Genomic DNA, 22,810 nt, shown 5'->3' with positions numbered 1-22,810 from the left:
TATATGAAACATAAACTGATAGCAGTGCAAGGATATATAAATACATCCACAATTATAATTTGAAACTTTAACACCTCTCTCTGAATAATTGTTAGAACAAATGGACAAAAAATACAGTAAATTTATAAAAGATTTGAATAACACTATCAATAAACAACTTCATTGACATTTAAAGAACATTCCACCTAGCAACAGCAGAATACATATTCTTTTCATGTGTTCGCTGAACATATTATGAGCCATAACACAAGTCTCAATAAATCTGTAAGAATCAAGTCATACAAAGTGTTTTTTCTGATCATAATGGAATCATATTAAAAATTTAAAGCAGAAGCATCTCTTGAAAACTCTCAAATATTTATAACATAAATAACACTCTTTAAAATACAGAAATCAAAAGAGGACTTAGAAAGTATTTTTTACTTAATAAATGTGAAACACAACATATAAAAATTTGTGGTATACAGCTTAAAACAGTCTTAAAAGAAAAATTTATAGTAATAAATATTTATATTATAAAAGAAGAAAAACTGTCAAATAAATGACCTCAGCTTTCACTATATGAAACCAGAAAAAGAAGAGCGTATGAAACCTAGGGTAAACAAAACAAATAAATAATAAGGTCTAAAGCAGAAATCAATGAAATAGAAAACAGAAAATCAATAAGGAAATCAGGAAAGTAAAAGGTGACCTTTTTGAGATCAGTAAAATTGATAAACCTCTAGCCAGGAAAAGAAACACATTACCAATGTCAAGAATGGAAGTGCAAGGAGATTTAAATATGTCCACAATTATAATTGGATATTTCAATACCACTTTCACAATAATTGATAGAACAAGCAGACAGAAAATCAGTAAGTCTATAGGTAATATCACTACAAATTCTACAGGATTTTTTTTAATCAGGGAATGTTAAGAACAACTATATTTCAATAAATTTGACAAACTAGATGAAACAGACATATTTCTTGGGCAAAGCTGACTCAAGAAGAAAGAGACAACCTATCAAAGAAATTGAACTGTTACTCAATGATATTCCTAGGAAAAAAACCCTCCTGGCCCAGATAAGTTCACTGGTAATTCTACCAAACATTAAAATGAGAAATACTACCAGTTATGACAAACTCTTCCAGAAAAACAAATAAGAGGAAATGTTTACTAATTCATTCTATGAGGCCATGTTACTCTAACTAAAACAAAAAACAAGACAAAACCAAAAATCAGACAAAGGCACTCCCAAAAAAGAAAACTACAGACTAATATCTCCCATGAATACAGGTGAAAATATTTTAAAATTTTAGCAAGTAGGATCCAACAGCATATGCAATTATCATGTCCAAGTAAAGATTATGCCAGAAATTCAAACATAGTTTAACATCTGAAATGCAATCAATGTAACTTTGTACATCAATGGATTCAAAAAGAAAATCATATGATGATCATCTTTATAGACGCAGAAAAATTTTTTGAAAAAATTCAACTTCTATTCCTAATAAAAACTCACAGAAAACTAGATGGAAACCTCCACAATCTGACAAAGAGAACCTATAAAAGTCTACATCTAATAAAATACTTAATAATGAAGACCAGATTCTTTCCTCCAAAAGTCAGGAACAAAGCAGAGATGGTTAATCTCACCATTTCTATTCAATATTGACTGCAGTTTCTTTCCAGGGAACGAGAGAACACAAAGATATAAAATGCATGTAGATGGAAAGGAAAAGTACAATTTTCTATTCATAAATACCGTTATCTACTTAGAAAATCCTATGGAATCAACTAAAATGCTAACTATTAATAATAAATAAGTTTACATGACGACTTCAGACACTAAGTGGATGGGAGGAGTCCCTGAGTAACCAGGTAGGACATGGGAGGGAAGGGGGGGAAGAAAAGTGGAGGCAGGATGGGACCAGCATCCCTGACATGGGGCTGGGTAAGGTAGAGGTTCCCACACTCTGAGGGGTCCACTCACAGCAAGGGGATCAGTGGGTCAGAGAGGGACCTTCTGTGGATCGGGGGATTAGAAGGGAATGTGGCCATGGTCTCCCCCACCTGCTCAGGGAGCCTGCTGCGGTCATGACCCTGAACTCCCATACTCCACGGCTCCCTCTGGCCACATGGATGCCTGGGCCTGAGCCTCACCCTGCCTACCAGAGCCTCTTCTGGCCTCCTGGGTACCAGGTCTGAGCATCGCCCCCCCCCCAAGGCCCCTGCTGGCTGTGTGGGTCCCGGGCCTGAGACCTAGCCCAGCCACGGCCCCCTCTGTCCACACAGGTCCTGGCAGACCTGAGTACTGCCACTTCAAGGCCTCTGCAGGTGACATGGGTCCTGGCAGCCCAAGTGCCACCTCCCTCCAAGGCCTCCTTTGGCTGTGCCAGCCCATTCGGGTACATGTGTGGAGGCCTGCACCCCAGCTGGCCTGAGTGGGCATTGGTGCTCCAGGACAACTTCAGGAACAGACACTGGCAAGAGGAAAACATGCAGATGTGAGGCTGACATGGTAGATCCAGAGACCTACCTAGAGGTCTTGAAGGCCTACTGGAGAGGTAGGGGTAGGCTGTAGCTCATCATGGGGCCAAGGACACTGATAGAGGAGGCACCAGTGAATTTTTTTTAATCTTTTATTTTTATTCTTTTTTTCTTTCTTTTTTCTTTTTGTCTGTTATGATTCAGTTCTGTTTTGTTGTTGTTTCATTTTTATTGTTATTATTTCTAATCATTTTAGTCTTTCTAATTTTATTTTATTTTTTATTATTTGTTATTGTTCTGCTCTTTTCTGTTTGTTGCTTTTTCTTTCTTCCTTTTTTTTTTCTTGCCATGCCAAGTGGCTTGCAGGGTCTTGTTTCCCAGCAGGCCTGAGCTCCTGTGGTGGGAGTGCTGAGTCCAAGCTACTGGACTAACAGAGAACTTCAAGTCCTAGGGTATATTAATCGGTGTAAGGTCTCCTGGATGTACTCATGTCAGCACCAATACCGGGCTCCACGTAACTGCCTACAAACTCCAGTGCTGAACGCCTCACACCAAACAACCAGCAAGACAGGAACACAGCCCCACCCATCAAAAATAAAATGAAAGGACAAAAAAATATATTACAGATGAAAGAGCAAGGTAAAAACCTACAAGACCCAATAAATGAAGTGGAAATAGGGAACCTACCCAAAAAGAATTCAGAGTAATGTTAGTAAAGACGATCCAAAAATATCAGAAATAGAATGGAGGCACAGATTAAGAAAATAAAAGAAATGTTTAACAAGGACCTAGAAGAAGTAAAAAACAAACAAACAGTGGTGAACAACACAATAACTGAAATCATAAATATACTAGAAGGAACCAATGACAGAATAACTGAGACAGAAGAACAAATAAGTGAGCTACAAGACAGAATGGTGGAAATAACTGCAGAGGAACAGAAAAAAATAAAGAAAAGAAATGAGGACAGTCTCAGAAACCTCTGGGACATTGTTAAATGGACCAACATTCAAATTATAGGGGTCTCAGAAGAAGAAGAGAAAGAGAAAGGGTCTGAGAAAATTATGAAGAGATTATAGTTGAAAACTTCCCTAAAATGGGAAAGGAAATGGACACCCAAGTCCAGGAAGTGCAGAGAGTCCCATACAGGATAAACCCAAGGAGGAACACACCGAGACACATATTAATCAGACTAACAAAATTAAATTCAAATAAAAAATATTAAAAGCAGCAAGGCAAAAGCAAACAATAACATAAAAGGGAATCCTCATAAGGTTATCAGATGATTTTTCAGCAGAAACTCTGCAGTCCGGAAGGGAGTGGCAGGATATATTTAAAGTAATGAAAGGGAAAAACCTACAACCAAGATTACTCTACCCAGCAAGGACCTCATTCAGATTTGACATGGAAATCAAAAGTTTTACAGAGAAGCAAAAGCCAAGAGATTACAGCACCACCAAACCAGCTTTACAACAAATGCTAAAGGAACTTCTCTAAGCAGGAAACACAAGAGACGAAAAAGACCCACAAGAACAAACTCAAATCAACTAAGAAAATGGTAATAGGAACATACATATCGATAATCACCTTGAATGTAAAAGGATTAAATGCTCCAACCAAAAGACACAGACTGGCTGAATGGATGCAAAAACAAGACCCATATATATGCTGTCTACAAGAGACCCACTTCAGACCTAGGGACACATACAGAATGAAAGTGAGAGGATAGAAAAAGATATTCCATGCAAATGGAAATCAAAAGAAATCTGAAGTAGCAATACTCATGTCAGATAAACTAGATTTTAAAATAAAGACTATTACAAGAGACAAGGACACTACATAATAATCAAGGGATCAATCAAAGAAGAAGGCATAACTTGTAAATTGTAAATATTTATGCACCCAACATAGGAGCACCTCAATACATAAGGCAAATGCTAACATCCATAAAAGGGGAAATTGACAGTAACACAATAATACTGGGAGACTTTAACACCCCACTTACACCAAAGGAAGATCATCCATATAGAAAATAAATAAGGAAACCCAATCCTTAAATGACACAATAGACCAGATAGACTTAGTTGATATTTATAGGACATTCCACCCGAAAGCACTAGAATACACTTTGTTCTCAGGTGCACATAGAACATTCTCCAGGATAGATCACATCTTTGGTCACAAATCAAGCCTTGGTAAATTTAAGAACATTTAAATCATAACAAACATCTTTTCTGACCACAACACTCTGAGATTAGAAATAAGGTACAGGGAAAAAGCTGTAAAAAACACATACACATGGAGCGTAAACAATATGCTACCAAATAACCAAGAGATCACTGAAGAAATAAAAGAGGAAATAAAAAATACATAGAAACAAATGACAAAAAAAAGATGATCCAAAATCTATGGGATGCAGCAAAAGCAGTCTTAAGAGGGAAATTTATAGCAATTCAATCCCACCTGAAGAAACAAGAAAAATCTCAAATAAACAACCTAACCTTACACCTAAAGCAACTAGAGAAAGAAGAACAAAAATACCCAACTTAGTAGAAGGAAACAAATCATAAAAATCAGAGCAGAAATAAATAGAAATGAAGAAAACAATAGCTAAACTCAAACTAGAAGCTGGTTCTTTGGGAAGATAAACAAAACTGATAACCTTTAGCCAGACTCACAAAGAAAAAAAGGAAGAGGATTCAAATCAATAAAATTAGAAGTGAAAGAGGAGAAATTACAACTGACACTGCAGAAATACAAAGCATCATAAGAGACTACTACAAACAACTCTAAGCCAAAAAAGTGGACAAACTGGAAGAAATGGAGAAATTCTTAGAAAAGTACAAACCTCCAAGACTGAACCAGGAAGAAATAGAAAACAGACCAATCACAAGTAATGAAATTGAAACTGCAGTTAAAAATCTTCCAAAAAACAAAGACCCAGGGTGAAAAGTCTTCACAGGTGAATTCTATCAAACATTTAGAGAAGAGCTAATGCCCATCTGTCTTAAACTCTTCCAAAAATTGGCAGAGGAAGGAACACACCCAAGTTCATTCTATGAGGCCACCATCACCCTGACACCAAAACCAGATAAAGATATCACACAAAAAAAGAAAACTACATGGCTTCCCTGGTGGTGCAGTTGTTGAGAGTCCTCCTGCCGATGCAAAGGACATGGGTTCATGCCCCGGTCCGGGAAGATCCCACATGCCGTGAAGGGGATGGGCCCGTGAGCCATGGCCGCTGAGCCTGCACGGCCAGAGTCTGTGCTCCACAACAGGAGAGGCCACAACAGTGAGAGGCCCGTGTATCACAAAAAAAAAAAAAGAAAGAAAAAGAAAAAGAAAACTACAGGCCAATATCACTGATGAACATAGATGTAAAAATCCTCAACAAAATACTAGCAAACAGAATCCAACAACACATTAAAAGGACGATACACCACGTGGGATTTATCCCAGGGATGCAAGGATTCTTCAATATACACAAATCAATCAATATCATACACATATTAACAAATTAAAGAGTAAAAACATACAATTGTCTCAATAGATGCAGAAAAAGCTTTCTACAAAATTCAACACCCATTTATGATAAAAACTCTCCAGAAAGTGGGCATAGAGGGAACCTACCTCAATATAATAAAGTCCATATACAACAAACCCACAGCAAAAATCATTCTCAATGGTGAAAAACTGAAAGCAGTTCCTCTAAGATCAGGAACAAGACAAGGATGTCCACTTTCATCACTATTATTCAACATAGTTTTGGAAGTCCTAGCCACAGCAATCAGAGAAGAAAAAGAAATAAAAGGAATCCAAATTGGAAAAGAAGTAAAACTGTCACTCACTGTTTGCAGATGACATGATATTATACATAGAAAATCCTAAAGATGCCACCAGAAAACTACTAGAGCTCATCAATGAATTTGGTAAAGTTTCAGGATACAAAATTAATGAACAGAAATCTCTTGCATTCCTATACACTAACAATGAAAGATCAGAAAGAGAAATTAAGGAAACAATCCCATTACCAACACAAAAAAAGAATAAAATACCTAGGAATAAACCTACCTAAGGAGGTAAAAGACCTACACTCAGAAAACTATAAGACACTGATGAAAGAAATGAAAAATATCACAAACAGATGGAGATATATACCATGTTCTTGTTTTGAAGAATCAATATTATGAAACAATATTATGAATACTACCCAAAGCAATCTACAGATTCAAGGCAATCCCTATCAGATTACCAATGACATTTTCCACAGAATTAGAACAAAAAAGTCTACAATTTGTATGGAAACACAAAAGACCACGAATAGTCAAAGCAATCTTGAGAAAGAAAAACAGCTGGGGAAATCAGCCTCCCTGACTTCAGACTATACTACAAAGCTACAGTAATCAACATAACATGGTACTGGGACAAAAACAGAAATATAGATCAATGGAACAGGATAGAAAGCCCAGAAATAAACCCACACACGTAAGGTCACCTAATCCACGACAAAGGAGGCAAGAATATACAGTGGAGAAAAGATAGCCTCTTCAATAAGTGGTGCTGGGAAAACTGGACAGCTACATATAAAAAAATGAAACTAGAATACTCCCTATCACCATACACAAAAGTAAACTCAAAATGGATTAAAGACCTAAATGTAAGACCAGACACTATAAAAGTCTTAGAGGAAAACATAGGAAGAACACTGTTTTATATAAATCACAACAAGATCATTTCTAACCCACCTCCTAGAGTAATGAAAATAAAAACAAAAATAAACAAATGAGATCTAATGAAACTTAAAAGCTTTTGCACAGCTAAGAAAACCATAAATCAGATGAAAAGACAACTCTCAGAATGGGAGAAAATATTTGCAAATGAAGCAACTGAGAAGGGATTAATCTCCAAAATGTACAAACATCTCATGCAGCTCAATATCAATAAAACAAGAAACTCAATCAAAAAATGGGTAGAAGACCTAAATAGACATTTCTGCAAAGAAGACATACATATGGCCAAGAGGCACATGAAAAGATGCCCAACATCACTAATCATTAGAGAAATGCAGATCAAAACTACAATGAGCTATCACCTCACACTGGTCAGAATGGCCATCATCAAATAATCTAGAAACAATAACTGCTGGGGAGGGCTTGGAGAAAAGGGAACCTTCTTGTACTGTTGGTGGGAATGTAAATTGATACAGCCACAATGGAGAACAGTATTGTCTGTTCCTTAAAAAACTAAAAATAGAACTACCATATGACCCAGCAATCCCACTAATGGGCATATACCCTGAGAAAACCGTAACTCAAAAAGACACATGGTAGTGAGGTAGATGGACCTAGAGTCTGTCATACAGAGTGAAGTAAGTCAGAAAGAGAAAAACAAATACCATATGCTAACACATATATATGGAATCTAAAAAAAAAAAAAAAATGGTCATGAAGAACCTAGGGGAAAGATGAGAATAAAGACGCAGACCTACTAGTGAATGGACTTGAGGGTACAGGGAGGGGGAAGGGTAAGCTGGGACAAAGTAAGAGAGTGGCATGGACATATATACACTACCAAAGGTAAAACAGATAGCTAGTGGGAAGCAGCTGCATAGCACAGTGAAATAAGCTCAGTGCTTTGTGACCACCTAGAGGGGTGGGATGGGGGGGGGTGGGAGGGAGGGAGATGCAAGAGGGAAGAGATATGGGGACATATGTATATGTATAACTGATTCACTTTGTTATAAAGCAGAAATTAACACACCTAAAGTCTGTCATACAGAGTGAAGCAAGTCAGAAAGAGAAAAACAAATATCATATAAATGCATATGTATGGAATCTAGAAAAATGGTACAGATGAACCTATTTGCAACTCAGGAATAGAGACGCAGACATAGAGAACAAACGTGTTGACGCTGGGAGGGAAGGATGTGGGGTGGGATGAATTGGGATATTGGGATTTACATATATACACTACCAAGTGTAAAACAGAAAGCTAGTGGGAACCTGCTGCATAGCACATGGAGCTCAGCTCTGTGCCCTGTTGTGACCTAGATGTGTGTGTGGGGGGGGGAGGTCTGTGAGGGAGGAGATATATGTATAAATATAGCTGATTCATTTCATTGTACAGCAGAAACTAACACAACATTGTAAAGCAACTATACCCCAATTTTTTAAAAAAACATATACATGAGGAGAAAAATATTTACATGATAGAAAAATCAGTTGTATTTCTATATAAAAGCAATGAATAATGTAAAATTGAAATTAAAAGTTACTTTCACAATAGCCTCAAAAATATGAAATATTATGGGTATGAATCTGATATAATGTGAGATCTGTACACTGAAAACTACAATTCACAAATAATTGTGAGAAAATGTTAACGTACTTCTCTTAGTAACTCATAAGAGTTGACACACAGAAAAAAATCAATAAGAATGTGGATTTAAACCACACAATAAATTTTACAACATATGGTCATATATAGAACACTTATCCAACAAATGCTGAGCAGACATTTTCTACAAGTACATCCAGAATAAAAAATGTAGCAATCCATATACTAGAAAAAAAAAAATAGTAAAATAAAGCGAGCCTCAACACATTTAAAGGAATTTAAACCCGTTGAGAAGACATACCCTTACCATAATAGCTAGAAACTGAATAACAGAAGTCTAACTAAAGAAATGCCCAAATTATCTGTTGGTCAAAGAAGTAATGATGAAATTAGAACATACATTGAAATGATAATGAATATATTACTCAATAAGCTTTATTATTCTTTCCTCACCAATCTCTCTGTCCTGTGTTTCTATAACTGCTATTAGGTAGTGTTTGGAACTTACTACTTTTCATTCCTTTTTACTTAAGAACTTCATTCTGGGAGAATTCCTCGGGCCAATTTATAGTTCAAAAATTCATTCTTAAACTGTGTCCTTTATGCTTTAGCATATCCATCAACTTCTTAAAATATCGGTGCTCATATTTTTGTAAATTCTCATAGACCCTTTTTTCATAACTTTCTATTTTTTCTAACACCACAGATGTAGAGGGTATTTATTGCATTTCTGACACCTGAATGTGTTTGCCTTCCTAACACATCAATTTTGTTTTGGGTAATCACCTCTCCCCCATTTTATACAGACTTTGCAGAGCTATAAGTCAAGATTCCTGCTCTCTTCTAACCAAGGGGTGAACATATAGTCAAAGCTAGGAAAATCATACTCTCTCCTGTGACATGAATTCAAAGGAATCAAGGAAATAGAAATGTGCAGATCATATTCACTTGAAGGTACCATCACTGCAGAAGAATAATTCTTACTGCTTCGTTTTGCTCTTGTTCTGTTTCTAATCCTGTGTCTCCAGCCTCATATTCATTCTATAAGCTTTGTCATATACTCTTGATAAATTTATTTTTAAAATTAACCACAGTTTGTTTCTGAGTCCTGACACCAAAGAAGCCAAACTGGCACAAGGTATATGTCTTAATTTATACCTCTGAGGGTAGCAATTATTCTTATGGTCTTCTGTTTGTTCTAATAACTCTACTTCCTTGGTTGCTGGTTTTTCAGTTGTTGATTATGTTGCCTTTCTTTTATGATGTTGGTTTCCTAAAGTAAGTAGTGAATCATAGGATTCTCTATTTTTTCAAGGATTAGGTGTCTGTTTACTATAGCCTGCCTCCAGTTTTTGTGCAGAAGGGATGGAATTTGGTGCTGGCAACCACATCAATGTAACTAGTTCATCTTCCCTGAGAATTCCTCATTCTTTCTTTCAGGACCATAAATTATGCACACAGTTTCTGTATGATGATAAATGAAGCTCACCCATTTGGCTCAAGCATAGTTGGGAGGGAAGCAAGATTGGTGATACAGAAAAAGAGTTAAAAAGGCCCAATAGTATACCACCCTTTCTGAATTGAACTCTTCAAGAAATCACTATATAGATTGCCCTTGGGCCCTCTTCTCTCCTTTGTATTCGTTATCTTTGAACTTGGCTCACCCTCTGAATCCTTCTTGCCTTTTTCAACAATTCACTTGAGTAGTTATCACTCTGTCAACTTAAGTGCCTTTCAACAATTTCTCAAATAGTAATGATTCTGTTTTCTTATTTTTCCACATTAATATGGATTAATTCTGTTTTAAAATACCTCTTCTGTTATTTCTAAGCAGGCAAGATAGGGGAGGTAATTGTACTCAATCCACATAAATGAATGAAAGTTATGAGTCATAATAGCCAATGAAATATACTGGTCTGGAGAGATGGCTGGGATAGATCTAGAAATTTTTGTATCATCAAAATATAAATGGAAGTTAAACAATGGGAATGCATTAAAGAGATTACATACAAGAAGGATAATATGAGATATTGAACCTGGACATTAATATTTCATGTGTGGATGAAGAGAGAGAAGGAATTGAAGACTTAAAGGAAACCTTCTAAGAAAAGAGTAGTCTTAGGAAAGAGTGGGTCTACACAAGCTAAATTTTAAATTTTTATTATCCTGTTTAACTCCCAGCCCCACTTCAATATGTACCTATTAAAAGAAATTCATTTATCTCCAAAATTTCCATATGAATTATCTGTCTGTAAACTAATATTGTATTTTGTATTTTGAGGCAATAGGCCTATTTGCATAACCTAGAACAACGACATATTGCTTCATTGAGTAGATGGTAAGTAATGAAGCTAATGATAATGATGATCATGGTGATGATACTGGAAAATTCTTAGCATATATTTTGACCAGTATTGCTGATTTGTTGCTTTCTTCCACATCCAACTGGAATCTGAGTTTTTCGGGAGTGAGTAGATAATCAGGCTTACATTTTATATTCGACACCAGAAGTATTTAAAGCTTTAGCTCAGATTGTTAAAAGTTGGTTTTCACAAATGACCTACACAGATTCTTGCAGAATTAAACAAAGCTTATTCTACTAACTTTATTGGTATAGTTGCATTTTGAGGAGCTCATTACTGAATAACACCTAAAACCTCTATATGGTATATACAACACATCAAATGCATGAGTACTTAAAAATGATTCTTTTTCAGAATATGAGGACGGTGAGGAATAACAAGTATTTGCATTGATTTGTTGTCTGTGTTGAAGGCTGTCTTGAGAGCTCACTGTGCCTAATTGCTTCATTTTGTTGTTGCTGCTCATTTAACTAAAAAATCAGTAGCTTCTTTTATACTTCATGTTAGATTTCCTGTGGCTCTATAGGTGCAACTTTCAACTTGTTCTGCCTTTCATGAAAGACATTTATTAATTACCTCTTGTATACTCAGTGCTATGCAGGTTCCTTATAATACTGAAGTCAAATCTTTGTACTAGCAGATTTTGAAGCTTCACTTCTCTTTCTTCTAACTTCTCTGTTTCAATGGCATGAGACTCTAATTTGAAAAATAATTCAAGCAAAAATTTTTAAATGTAACCAGAGTAAAAATATTTCCATGGCAACTTCCTTATCAGGACTTATGCATGAACTACTTCAGACAATTTAATCTATATAAATGAGTCTTAAATATGGGAAATTCTCATTTTACAGATAGATTGTTTTTTCTCGTTTATTTGCATAAATGTTATTTTGAACTTGGAAGGCCTTTCCCCACAGAAACAATGGTATGCATAATAATAACCCCTTAAGGTTGTCCAACATGTCACAGTTTTCAAAGTATCTTTACAGCTATTTTTCCACCCATCTTGGAAGAAACACTTTAGGAATTTATGTGGGTGTTGTGGTTTCCTTTATATAAATGATCAAAACCAGGCTCAAAGATTAAAATGAAATGTCTGTTTTCCTCTACTCATAGAACAATTCTGACACAAAAAGTGGGAGTTTTCCCACTCTGACAAGTTCTCCAACCCTCCCAACAACAACTGGATGTCCTGTAATTCAATTTTGATACTATCTGGAATTAACACAGACTCCACATATTAAAGGCTCAGTCCTGTAAGACTACCCCTCTAGCCATGTACACCCCTCACTTCAGACACCAGCAACAAGTCCCAGGTATCAGCTGTACTTCTGACCAACTGGCTATAAATCAGAGGTTCCCATAACCCCTCCTCAGGTTTAATTCTTTGCTATAATGGCTCACAGAACTCACGGAAATACTTACATATGTCTACTGGTTTATTATAAGGAATATAGATGAGTAGACAGATGAAGACTGACATAGGTAAGGTCCAGAAGAGTCCTGAATGCAGAAACTTCTGTCCCCATAGTATTGGGGTGCATCACCAGCTTGACACACGGATGTGTTCACCAACTCAGAAGGTCTCCAGACCACATAGTTTAGGGTTTTTTATGAATTCTTCATCACACAGGCATGATCACTTATAAACTCAATCTCCAGCTCCTCTCCTCTCCCCAGCAGATGGATGGTGGGGCTGAAAGTTTCAAACTCTAATCTTGGCTTGGTCTTTCTGGTTACCAGTCACCATCCTGAAGCTATCTCAGGGCTCCCAGCCACCAGTCATCTCATTAGTATAGGAAAAGACACTCATCACTCTAGAGATTCTGAGGGTCTTAAAAGCTCTTATGCCAGGAATCAGGGTCAAAGACTAAATATTAGAACAAAAGATGTTTTTAGCACCCCTATCACTCAGGAAATTACAAGCATTTTAGGAACTCTGTGTCAGGAAACAGGAGCAGAGACTCTCTCTATCTAATATCCAATATTGTATATATCATATTATTTGTTATATATATAATAATATACATTATACTTATTATGTCACAAAATGTTGTGACTTGCCTGAGGTAATGTGACCAGTGAGTGAATCAGTAATAGGAAGGATTGGAGTAGAACTCTGTATTTTGGCTTCTAGAGTAGTACTTATTCCACCTTATATGTCATGTTTATTAAGTTACTCAGGATGTGCAAAGCTGTTTTCAAAAGTATTATACATTTTCCTTGAAAGATGGTATGAAATATTGGAAAGGCAATAACTAAGTTGAACAAATAAAACAGATCAAATAAGATATTTGACATCTAGTTCTAAAGAGAGTATGTTCAATTGGATAAAGATGAGGAAGCTGATGAAAATTTGCAGAGATTCTGGAAGGTGCTTCAGGGAATTTTCAAGAATTTTAGTTGAAATGGGAATTTGGGGTGCAGCAATGTTTCTTTTTTTAATATATAAATTTCTTTATTTCTTGGCTGTGTTGGGTTTTCATTGCTGTGCGTGGGCTTTCTCTAGTTGCTGCGAGTGGCGGCTATCCTTCATTGCAGTGTGCGGGCTTCTCATTGCAGTGGCTTCTCTTGTTGCAGATCACAGGCTGTAGGTGCATGGGCTTCAATAGTTGTGGCACATAGGCTCAGTAGTTGTGGCACACGGGCTTAGTTGCCCCGTGGCATGTGAGATCTTCCTGGACCAGTGTTCGATCCCATGTCCCCTGCATTGGCAGGCAGATTCTTAACAATTGCACCACCATGGAAGTCCCAGCAATGTTTCTTTTATATGAAAGTTTCCTCAAAATATAAGGCTATTCTTTTGTTTTCCTTAATATTGACATACAAAAATTATGACAGGAGTCTTATTGAGTGGTGGGGTCTTTTATGAATCCAGAAGAGAAAAGAAAAAATAAGAGGGAAAAAACTGGAGAGAGAATTTCTTAAGGTTAGCATGATAGAGTTGAAAGAGAAAGGCAGAGAAGGAATATATTCAAGACAGAACTTGCTGATGTGAATTAAAATGAAATGTGAAGGAAGAAAGAAGGAGCAAAACTGGGGATCATGAGCAGTGTTAGGTAACAAAGAAGATGGAGAAAGAAGACAAGGGCCCCATTCTTCTCTTTTCCTTTTCTGGAAGGACCTTGGAAAACTCCAATGACACATGTGGCAACCAGGTCCTAAGATGGCTTCAATGCTATCCACCTTCTTGTTCTAACCTTTGTGTGATCTCCACCCTTTAAATGTAGGCTGGATTTGGTGACTTGTATCTAATGAATAGAATGGGTCAGAGGTGAAGAGATGTCACTTCCGAGATTAGGTTATGAAAGTCTTCCGTTTCCATCTCCCACACCTGCCCTTGATCTTTCATGGCTCTCTCTCTCTCTCTCTCTCTCTCTCTCTCCTTCCCTCCCTTTCTCCCTCCCTCCCTCCCTCTCCCTCTATTGTACCACCTGTTCTGGAGGAATCAAGCTACCATGTTGTGAGAAACCTCTTATGGAGAGACCAACATAGCAGAAACTGAGGCTTCAGTCCAATGGTCCACAAGAAACTGAAATCTGTGAACAGCCACATGAGTGGATCCTTCAGCCCCAAGCGAGTCTTGCAATGACTAGAGTCCTGGCCTGCTTTACTACTCTGAATTGAAATTAATAGGTAAACCCACCTAACATGAACAATTTCAAAAATGCATTAAAATGCTCTAACCATAATACAAAGAAGAAATAAAAGGGAATCAACAATATGCATTTAAATATGTAAGTTTTCTAGCATGACTATACCTGAAGATATATTGAAGTAGTGAAATGCCTGAATCTATATGTGACAACAAAAGCAGATTGCTACAGTCTGGTTTCCTCCTGAAATACTATGGCAGTATTTCCATTGGTGATGTCGTTTTGCAAAATAATGAACAACTCTTGGTATAATAAGGTAAAACACAAACTTTCCTTAAAACACAGAATATTTACACCTGTAATATAACATTATATTGAATTTTGAAGATTTTGCTTGTAGATAGGTTGTTATCTATTAATTTCATTGCAGAATTGTAAAGCAGGCATAAAAAGCAATTATAAATAGAAGGCATTAAGTCTAATAGGACTGAGCATTGGTGTAGAGAATTTTTATTTTTTAAAAAAGAGAACATTAATAGGAATAAGCAGTGGCCTAGAAAAGAAAACTTAAATTTAGTGAGAATGTTGAATCAACTTGGTAGGGAGTAATAAATCAACTCAACAATTCATTGCTAAAAGTGGGAAAAAAAATTTTATCTGTCTATAATTCAAAGAATTCCTGGACAGCAATTTATGGTTCCTCCTAATATAAACATTGTAAATTTACACCTTTTAAGATACTGATTCACTGTAATCTTTGCCATTATAATCCCAACTATTGTTCTTCAATGTCTTTCTTTACTTCTTTCTAATTAGTCAAGTACTGCTTCATTTTACAGTAAATTATCTTTTTACATTCTTTCTCTCCATGTCAACCAGATGACTTAGTAATCCATATCCAACCAAAAAAAACCCCAAAAAACAAAAACTACATGACATTAATCCTTAAGAAGTAATTCTGGGTGATTTCTAATGTGGGTCAAACACAAACTGAGCATGAATTTTAGACTGTCCTTAGATGAAAACATAGCAATGTTTAGAGTCACAATGAGATTGGTTTGATACAGTGGTATAAACCTCCATACTTTAATGTATGCATTGCTTTTCCTTCAATTTTTACTTTATGATTTTTGATGGTTTATGAATATCACTGTCTGGAGATAGTGTCCAGTGTCCAGAAGGGAAGCCATGTGAATGTCTTATGATAGTAAAATAATCCTGTGAACATTAGCAAATTAAGAAATTATAATCTCCACAGTAGTGACCACAGCATAACTAAAATGTGTAAAGAATATTATATTAGCATCAGCAAAAAGACAGGTAGGAAGGAGACATGAAAGAAAATGGGCAAGGGAAGAAGATGTGGTATTTAATGCAAAGGAAATTGCTCCTACAGGGTGATGACTCCAGTGGTTTTCAGCTGGTCAGTAGTGCTGAGTAGTGGACACCATGGGGTCCTTTACAGAAAAACCTCTTAGTTTTCAGAACCACATTATGTTGATGTAAAACTTCATAACTCAAACCTGTAAAACCTACACCCTGTATTCAAAAGCAGAAAAATCCAAACCATCTCCTACTACCATTGACCTTCTGGGATAATAACACCTTGTATTACTTTTGCTACTAGGCTACTTTTCCTTGCCTGCAGTTTTTTTTGAAAGATAAAAATATTTCCTTGCCTTACCACCTTATGCTCCTGCACATACTCACAGGTCATTAAGATTTTTTTTTTCAGTTATCTTTGTAGTCCATGTGGTATTCATGAAACTTTTTGTGAGCTCTTCACATCAAATTTTAGTTGTGAAGCTGAGCCCAGAATGAGTCTCAGCAGTTAATTCTCCCATCCTTAGCTGAGCCCCCATTTCAGCCTCCAGAGCAATTATCATAAAGTCTCCTCAGACTCTAACTCTATCCCTTTATTTTAAAGTTTCAGCAAATGACCTGGCTTCCTTCATAAAAACAAGCAAACAAATAAATAATACACAAAAAACAACAAAACAAAACAAACACAAAAAAACTCTTGTAACCTGAAGTATAACTTTATTTGTCTTTATCACCTTCATCTCCAACTCAGTAAAGGAATTCCCTTACTTTTCCTAAGGTAAAACCCTCTATCTGTACAATCTGTACAATCTTAAATCTGTGCAATCTTACATCCATTCACTGCTGTCTCCTATAAAATTGTCCCTTGAATTATTCCCAGTCTTATTTATTCAATTTAATCCTCCTAAGTTTCTCTTACTTCTCAGTATACAAACACTCAAAATCTCTACAGCCCTCCATTCTTTCCCTCTACCCTCTTCAATCTACTGTCCTATCAATAATTTCCATTATTATTGATTTTCTAACAGAACAATATGTCATTGTCTCCATTTACTCTCTTCAATCTTTTAAAATTTGGCTTTTGTTCTTAACAATTAAAATAAAGTTACTCTAATAAAGTCTCCCTTTGCTTAATACTGTTTTATTCACTAATTCATTCTTAATGTCTCATACTTAGATGTGCAATAAAACTTTATTGAATCAATCAAGAATAAAATTGTTTTTTAAATTCTTATCAAACCATTCAAAGGCCTCAATAATCAATCTTGAATATGTTTCTAGTTTCATCTCTTGCTATTTCAAATCATATCATTTATTTCAATCAAATTGAGCATACTATGAGCTCTGTGTCTGTGTCTTCATTGATTTGTTCCCAGAAGAAATTTCTCTTTCCCTCTGCCCATTAAATAATATGCAGAGGCATTAGAAAATAGCTGTTAAGAGTTTGGCATAGGACATCAGGTCACTTGAATTCAAATTGTACTGCATTACATACCATCTATGTTTACTATTGTTCTTACTTACTTATTCTTCAAGGATCATTTGAAATGTCTTCCTTCATTATTACCACTGGAGGAGAAAGAAATACTTTCCTCTTCACCTCACCTAGCATCCCAAGATGTTTTGTACTCTTAGGTTCTCTTTAGATTGAAAGTTCCTATGGGATTAGGATGTGCCCCACTGAGCCTTGCCTTCTCCCACCTCTTCCATAACCTCAAAGACAATGCTTTCTATCAACAGTCACCAAAGTCTTCCCTAAAGGCGGCAAGCTTAAGCTTACCTGGGTATTAGCCCAGTAAATGGAAGCTGCTGGAAAGATCAGGGGCTAGAGGCTGATATGGTTCCCTCCAGTTCTTGAGAAAAACAGAGAAAGTGTAAGCCATGATCTGGACCAAAGATCATACTTCAGAAATTCAAAATTGTTCGTCAAATGCATACTGTGATGGGTTGATTAGATGAAGCAAAGTATATACCTGCCTCAAGTACGGGGAGAAGGGGTTAAATAACCTCTTACATGATGATACAGTCGGCTTGTGAGGAAATTCTAACAGTTCAACTCACCTGGTCTAAGAGGTTAATTAAAAATCAGAGTGCAATACAAGGAGAGCAGGGACTTTAACACTTAGTTGCCAAATCCAGTGCCTTATATTGAGTAATAAGAGGTAAGGAACTAAGGCAAAAATGAAAGAAGAGCTAGAGGGGTTGCTGAGTGAGAAGGGTTGATGTAAGCATAAAATAGGTTTGTGGACTTAATAATTAGAGCAGTTCATGGTGCATAGTTATATATAACAATGACAGCAATAGTGATAGTTATTATTATCCTGGTGGTCTGGATTAAGACAGAGGTTAAGAGCTAGGAGGCCGATAACGGAGAGGCATTTTATTTGAGATGTGAACAAAAACAACAAAAAAATGCAAGCATTCAGTCAAAAAAGGTTTTAATATGGAGGCCTTTGGGGCATATAATAAAAAGGTTCAAGAGAGGCAACCAGGTAAAAACAAAGACCAAAATTTCAAAGTTGGGCTTGAGAAGCCAAGCCTAGAGAAATACCCTAAGGTGAATAAAACATAGCTGTTTAGATTTTGTATGTGATTCTTGTGACTGTTGCCTGGGGTGTGTCCAGGAATTGACTGTGTACTAAGATTAACTACCTCCAGAAATATTCCCACATTTTGTAGGAATTTCTGCCTTAAATAGAAATGGATTATAGTGCCTGAATCTTATCCTAGGATTCATTTTGGCTTCTGGAGAGTTCTGGAGTCCTGGGTCATATTCTTTTATGAATCTTATACTTAATCTTGGGAAATGTGATCCCCATAATAGGGAACTGTAGAATCAAAAAAGCAAAACTTATAGCTTAGAGAGAGGGGGATGGGTGTAAAGACAGTGAAAATTGGTATAGAGGAGAATTGTCACTCTAATTTGAATAGTGTCAAGAGAAGATATTGCTGGAAAGAACAGGAGCACAGCAAAAGAAGTGGTCTGATTTGAGAGTTAGAGGGCAGTGTGGCTAACAGAAACTGGGATTTATAGGGAATAAATAGAGTCATTGAGGTGAGTCCTTACATTATGGTGCTGGAGGCAACTCATGAGCCATTGCAATTGTCAAGCAAGGGGAATTGAGAGTTTAAGAGCTCTGGCTTTGTGAGGCATACTGGACTTTGAATCCTGGTTCTGTCACCCTTTGACTGTGTGATATAAAAGAAGATAAGACGTATGATTTTGGAGAAATGAGTGTGAGTGGGGCTGATGGATGGTATATATTAGTTAGGTAATGTTTGAGAGTCAAGACACCCTGACGTTGGACCTCTCTTAACCATGCCAACTCAAGAGGCGAAGAGTTTCTTCTCATTCTCGAAGTGACTGTCATCTTCTGATCACTCCAGGAATATTATCAGATCTAGAGAGTTCATCAGAGTGTTTGAGTTCAGAGGTGGCTGTGCAAGCACTCTAATTACTCATTCCAGAGATCTCATTTTCTCCACAGTTCCCACTTTGAGATGTGCTGTATAATCATCTTATTTAAGTAGTTAAGTTAAAGCAGAAGCTCTTATCAGGTGCCATTGGGAAGCTGGTCACGTGTGTTAGAAAAATGCACATACTTTATAGTTAGATATGATTTTGATCCTTATTTTCAAGGCTCATGGCTCGGTGACTTTGGGCAAATCAATGGCTCTCTAAATTCCAATTTCTTTATATAATATTGATACTCAATACTAAAACCCATCTCATAGGGTGATTGTGAGGACTAAGGGATATAAAATTCCCATCCAGAGGCAAGCATTTAAAATGTCCCTCTTCCCCTTCCTTTCAGATAGAGTCATTAATCACCATAAAGGACTTCCTGATAAAAATAGCCACTTCTACTAACCTGAAATTCTAAAGACTGAAATGTCTGGAGAGAAGGTAATGCATTAAACCATACCATCGGTTGACACCTTAGAATGAGTTTCTCCAAAATTTTCTATTACAAATAAACTGAAATTACCTCCCTATAAAATAAAACATGTATATGTTTTGATAGAAGGGAGGGTGGACATTTGGATTAGCCTTGAGCAGCAGAAAGATAGCACCCAGTCCCAGGAGAGGTATGGGGAAGATCTAGCAAAGGGACAAACACCTTAAAAGAGAGGAGAAATATGAGAGAGTCAGAGATCATTTTGCCTGCTAAGTGAGGACACAAAAAAGGGTCTTAAGAATAATAGCAGATTAAATATTTATGTGTATTTATTCATTACATATTTCTCCTGGTGGAACATAGCTATGTGAGGTATTATATTTGCTTTATTCATCTCTATGTCTCTCATCTACTACAAGCTGGCACATAATACATACTTAATAAATATTTACTGAATGAATAAACAACAAATTTCTAGTCATTAGGCACTAATAAGTGTCTAACTCTGTGTTAACCTATATATTTCCCTAGTCCCATTTGATACAGGCATTATCTTTGTTTACAAATGAAGGCACTGGGGCTATAAAATTTTGAGAATTTTAAACAAGGTCACATAGCTGTTAATAAAATAAATCAAGATTTAAAGCCAGGTCTATCAGCTCTAATCCATCCTTTTCCTGTTATACTTTACTGGGCAAAAATATTTCAGCCCTGTGCCTCCATAGTAGATGCTATGGTATCACTGCTCATAAACCCTCAGAATTCACCTCTAAATGATGATATTTTCTTTCTGTAGTTACTTAAGGGGTATTTTTACTTTTTTGGCTGAGGGAGTACGCTTGGCCTGCATGCAGAGTAAGCCGGAAGTGCCAGAAAATTAATGTCCTTGCAAGCAGCCATCAAATCAATGACAGATGGGGAGTTGGAAAATGTTTTTCACCCTTTGGTTGGGTAATTCTGACGCATATTCTGTAATGTTGCCTATGAGTCCCCAGTGAGATTGAGCCCAGTTGCTCATAGGAGTAACCTACAAAAGAACACACACTTTTCTGACCTTCTTCCCTTTTCTGATTCTCTAGTCCACTCCCCTCCTGGTACTTCCAAGAATCGCCTCCCAAACAAACTTCTTGTTCCCAAACTTTCCTCAGAGAAACCTCAGGGAAACTGTTCTTCCAAACAGTTTTCTCACCTAACTTAAAAAAATCGCTCAGTGGTCCCCAGGTCTCCTCATGGTCTTATTTCTGTAATAGGCTTTTGGTGGATAGCTGAGCTTAGGCCATTCACAGTCCAAAAAATGAGCTAGGGTTAACAGGCATATACCACTCTATACATCCCATCTGGATACGCCCAGTTCTTCATCTTCTCAGTCTGAATATCCCATTCATATGTGGGGACTCTTTGATGCTTTGGGTATTTTTCAGGACCTATCCATGTTAGGATGCCAGAATGGTATCCAATTAAAGGCAAAGGTATGATTGCACTTGATGATTTTGTGTATATATTCTATTTGGTAACAGTAATAAAATAGGCTGGAAGAATATTTCTGAGAAGTGACTGACTTTGAATGCTGTCTGACAACACCTGGAGCTTATAGCGATCACCTAAAAATGCACTCTGTATCAATACCTCTCACTGATACATTTCACCACAAAATATGATATTTTCATTGACATTTGCAGCATTATTGAGGTTTCTGGAGTGTTTTATATTCAGCCATTTCATTAACATCCATCTTTCTTGAACTTTATTATTGATCCATAAGTAAGTTATTCTGACTTTCAGCAGACTTATAAATCAGTCTGAGAAATAAACTCAGTAGTACAATTCAGGGTACATTCAGTTTAATATTCTACTGAGGCTTGGGAAATTCAACCATACCCTATTAGTTTTGTTTTATGAGTAGTCTGTGTGTTTTCCCAAAGAAACTTTTTTTATAAGCAACTTTGTTGACAGACAACCAATATTAAAATAGATTATGTAAAGTTCAGATTTATTTGGAAAGGAAATTTAACTTGATAGGGAGAAAATAGATGTAAAGTATAGGAGTATCACAGGACAAGAACACTTAATCAGGATTCAGTAGTTGACTTTAATTCCATGAAAGCAGCCTTGCCCACCACCCAATTACGGGGCCCAGCTCAGCGCCTGTCCTAGAGAAGGCACTAAAGTATTTGTTAAACTAATTAATGAAAGATGAGAAAACTATCTGTTTTATTTAAAATCATTGGCCCATTCTCAAGGTGTTCATGTTAAACTAGAGGCTCAGAAAGGAAATTCACTGTTTGTTAATGTCAGACTACCTAAATTTCCTTTCTGAAAAGGTTTCAAGAGGTAACATATCCCTGTCTTTTGTGAAAAGCAAGTGTTACCATTAATTTCAGCAAAAGATTTCCATAGGGGAAGGTAGCAATAAAGGGCTCAATTGTCAACTTAACAACTGCCTTTAAATAAGGCCCAGCTAACTGAACACTAAAAAGAAGATTCCCAATAAAATTAAACTCAAGCCCCACAGTAATTAACTTGAACCATTTTCTTTGCCCTGTTCTTGTGTTTTTTCCCCCACTCATTTCTATCAGACTTTTAAGTTTCTAGAGTTGTCTACTAGTTTTTGGAATGGAGTCACCTCAGATTTTCGATCCTAAACCACAGGTGTAATACTCCAGTTAAAGAGATTGTATTAACTAATGAAGAAAAGAAAATGTTCTATACCAGGGCATTTTTGTTTCAATGGTAGACTCAATATCCTTCAAGTGTTTTGTTTCCTTGATGCAGAAATATTCAGGCGAGTTTACCAAGTCTACAGTAGTTAGTGGTTTCA

The sequence above is a fragment of the Delphinapterus leucas genome, chromosome 7 (assembly GCF_059928025.1).
Source record: "Delphinapterus leucas isolate spDelLeu-1000000601 "Yukka" chromosome 7, BTC_Dleu_Yukka2, whole genome shotgun sequence".
Lineage (NCBI taxonomy): Eukaryota > Metazoa > Chordata > Mammalia > Artiodactyla > Monodontidae > Delphinapterus > Delphinapterus leucas.
The sequence above is the reverse complement of the archived record's forward strand: the minus strand, read 5'-3'. Positions refer to the sequence as shown.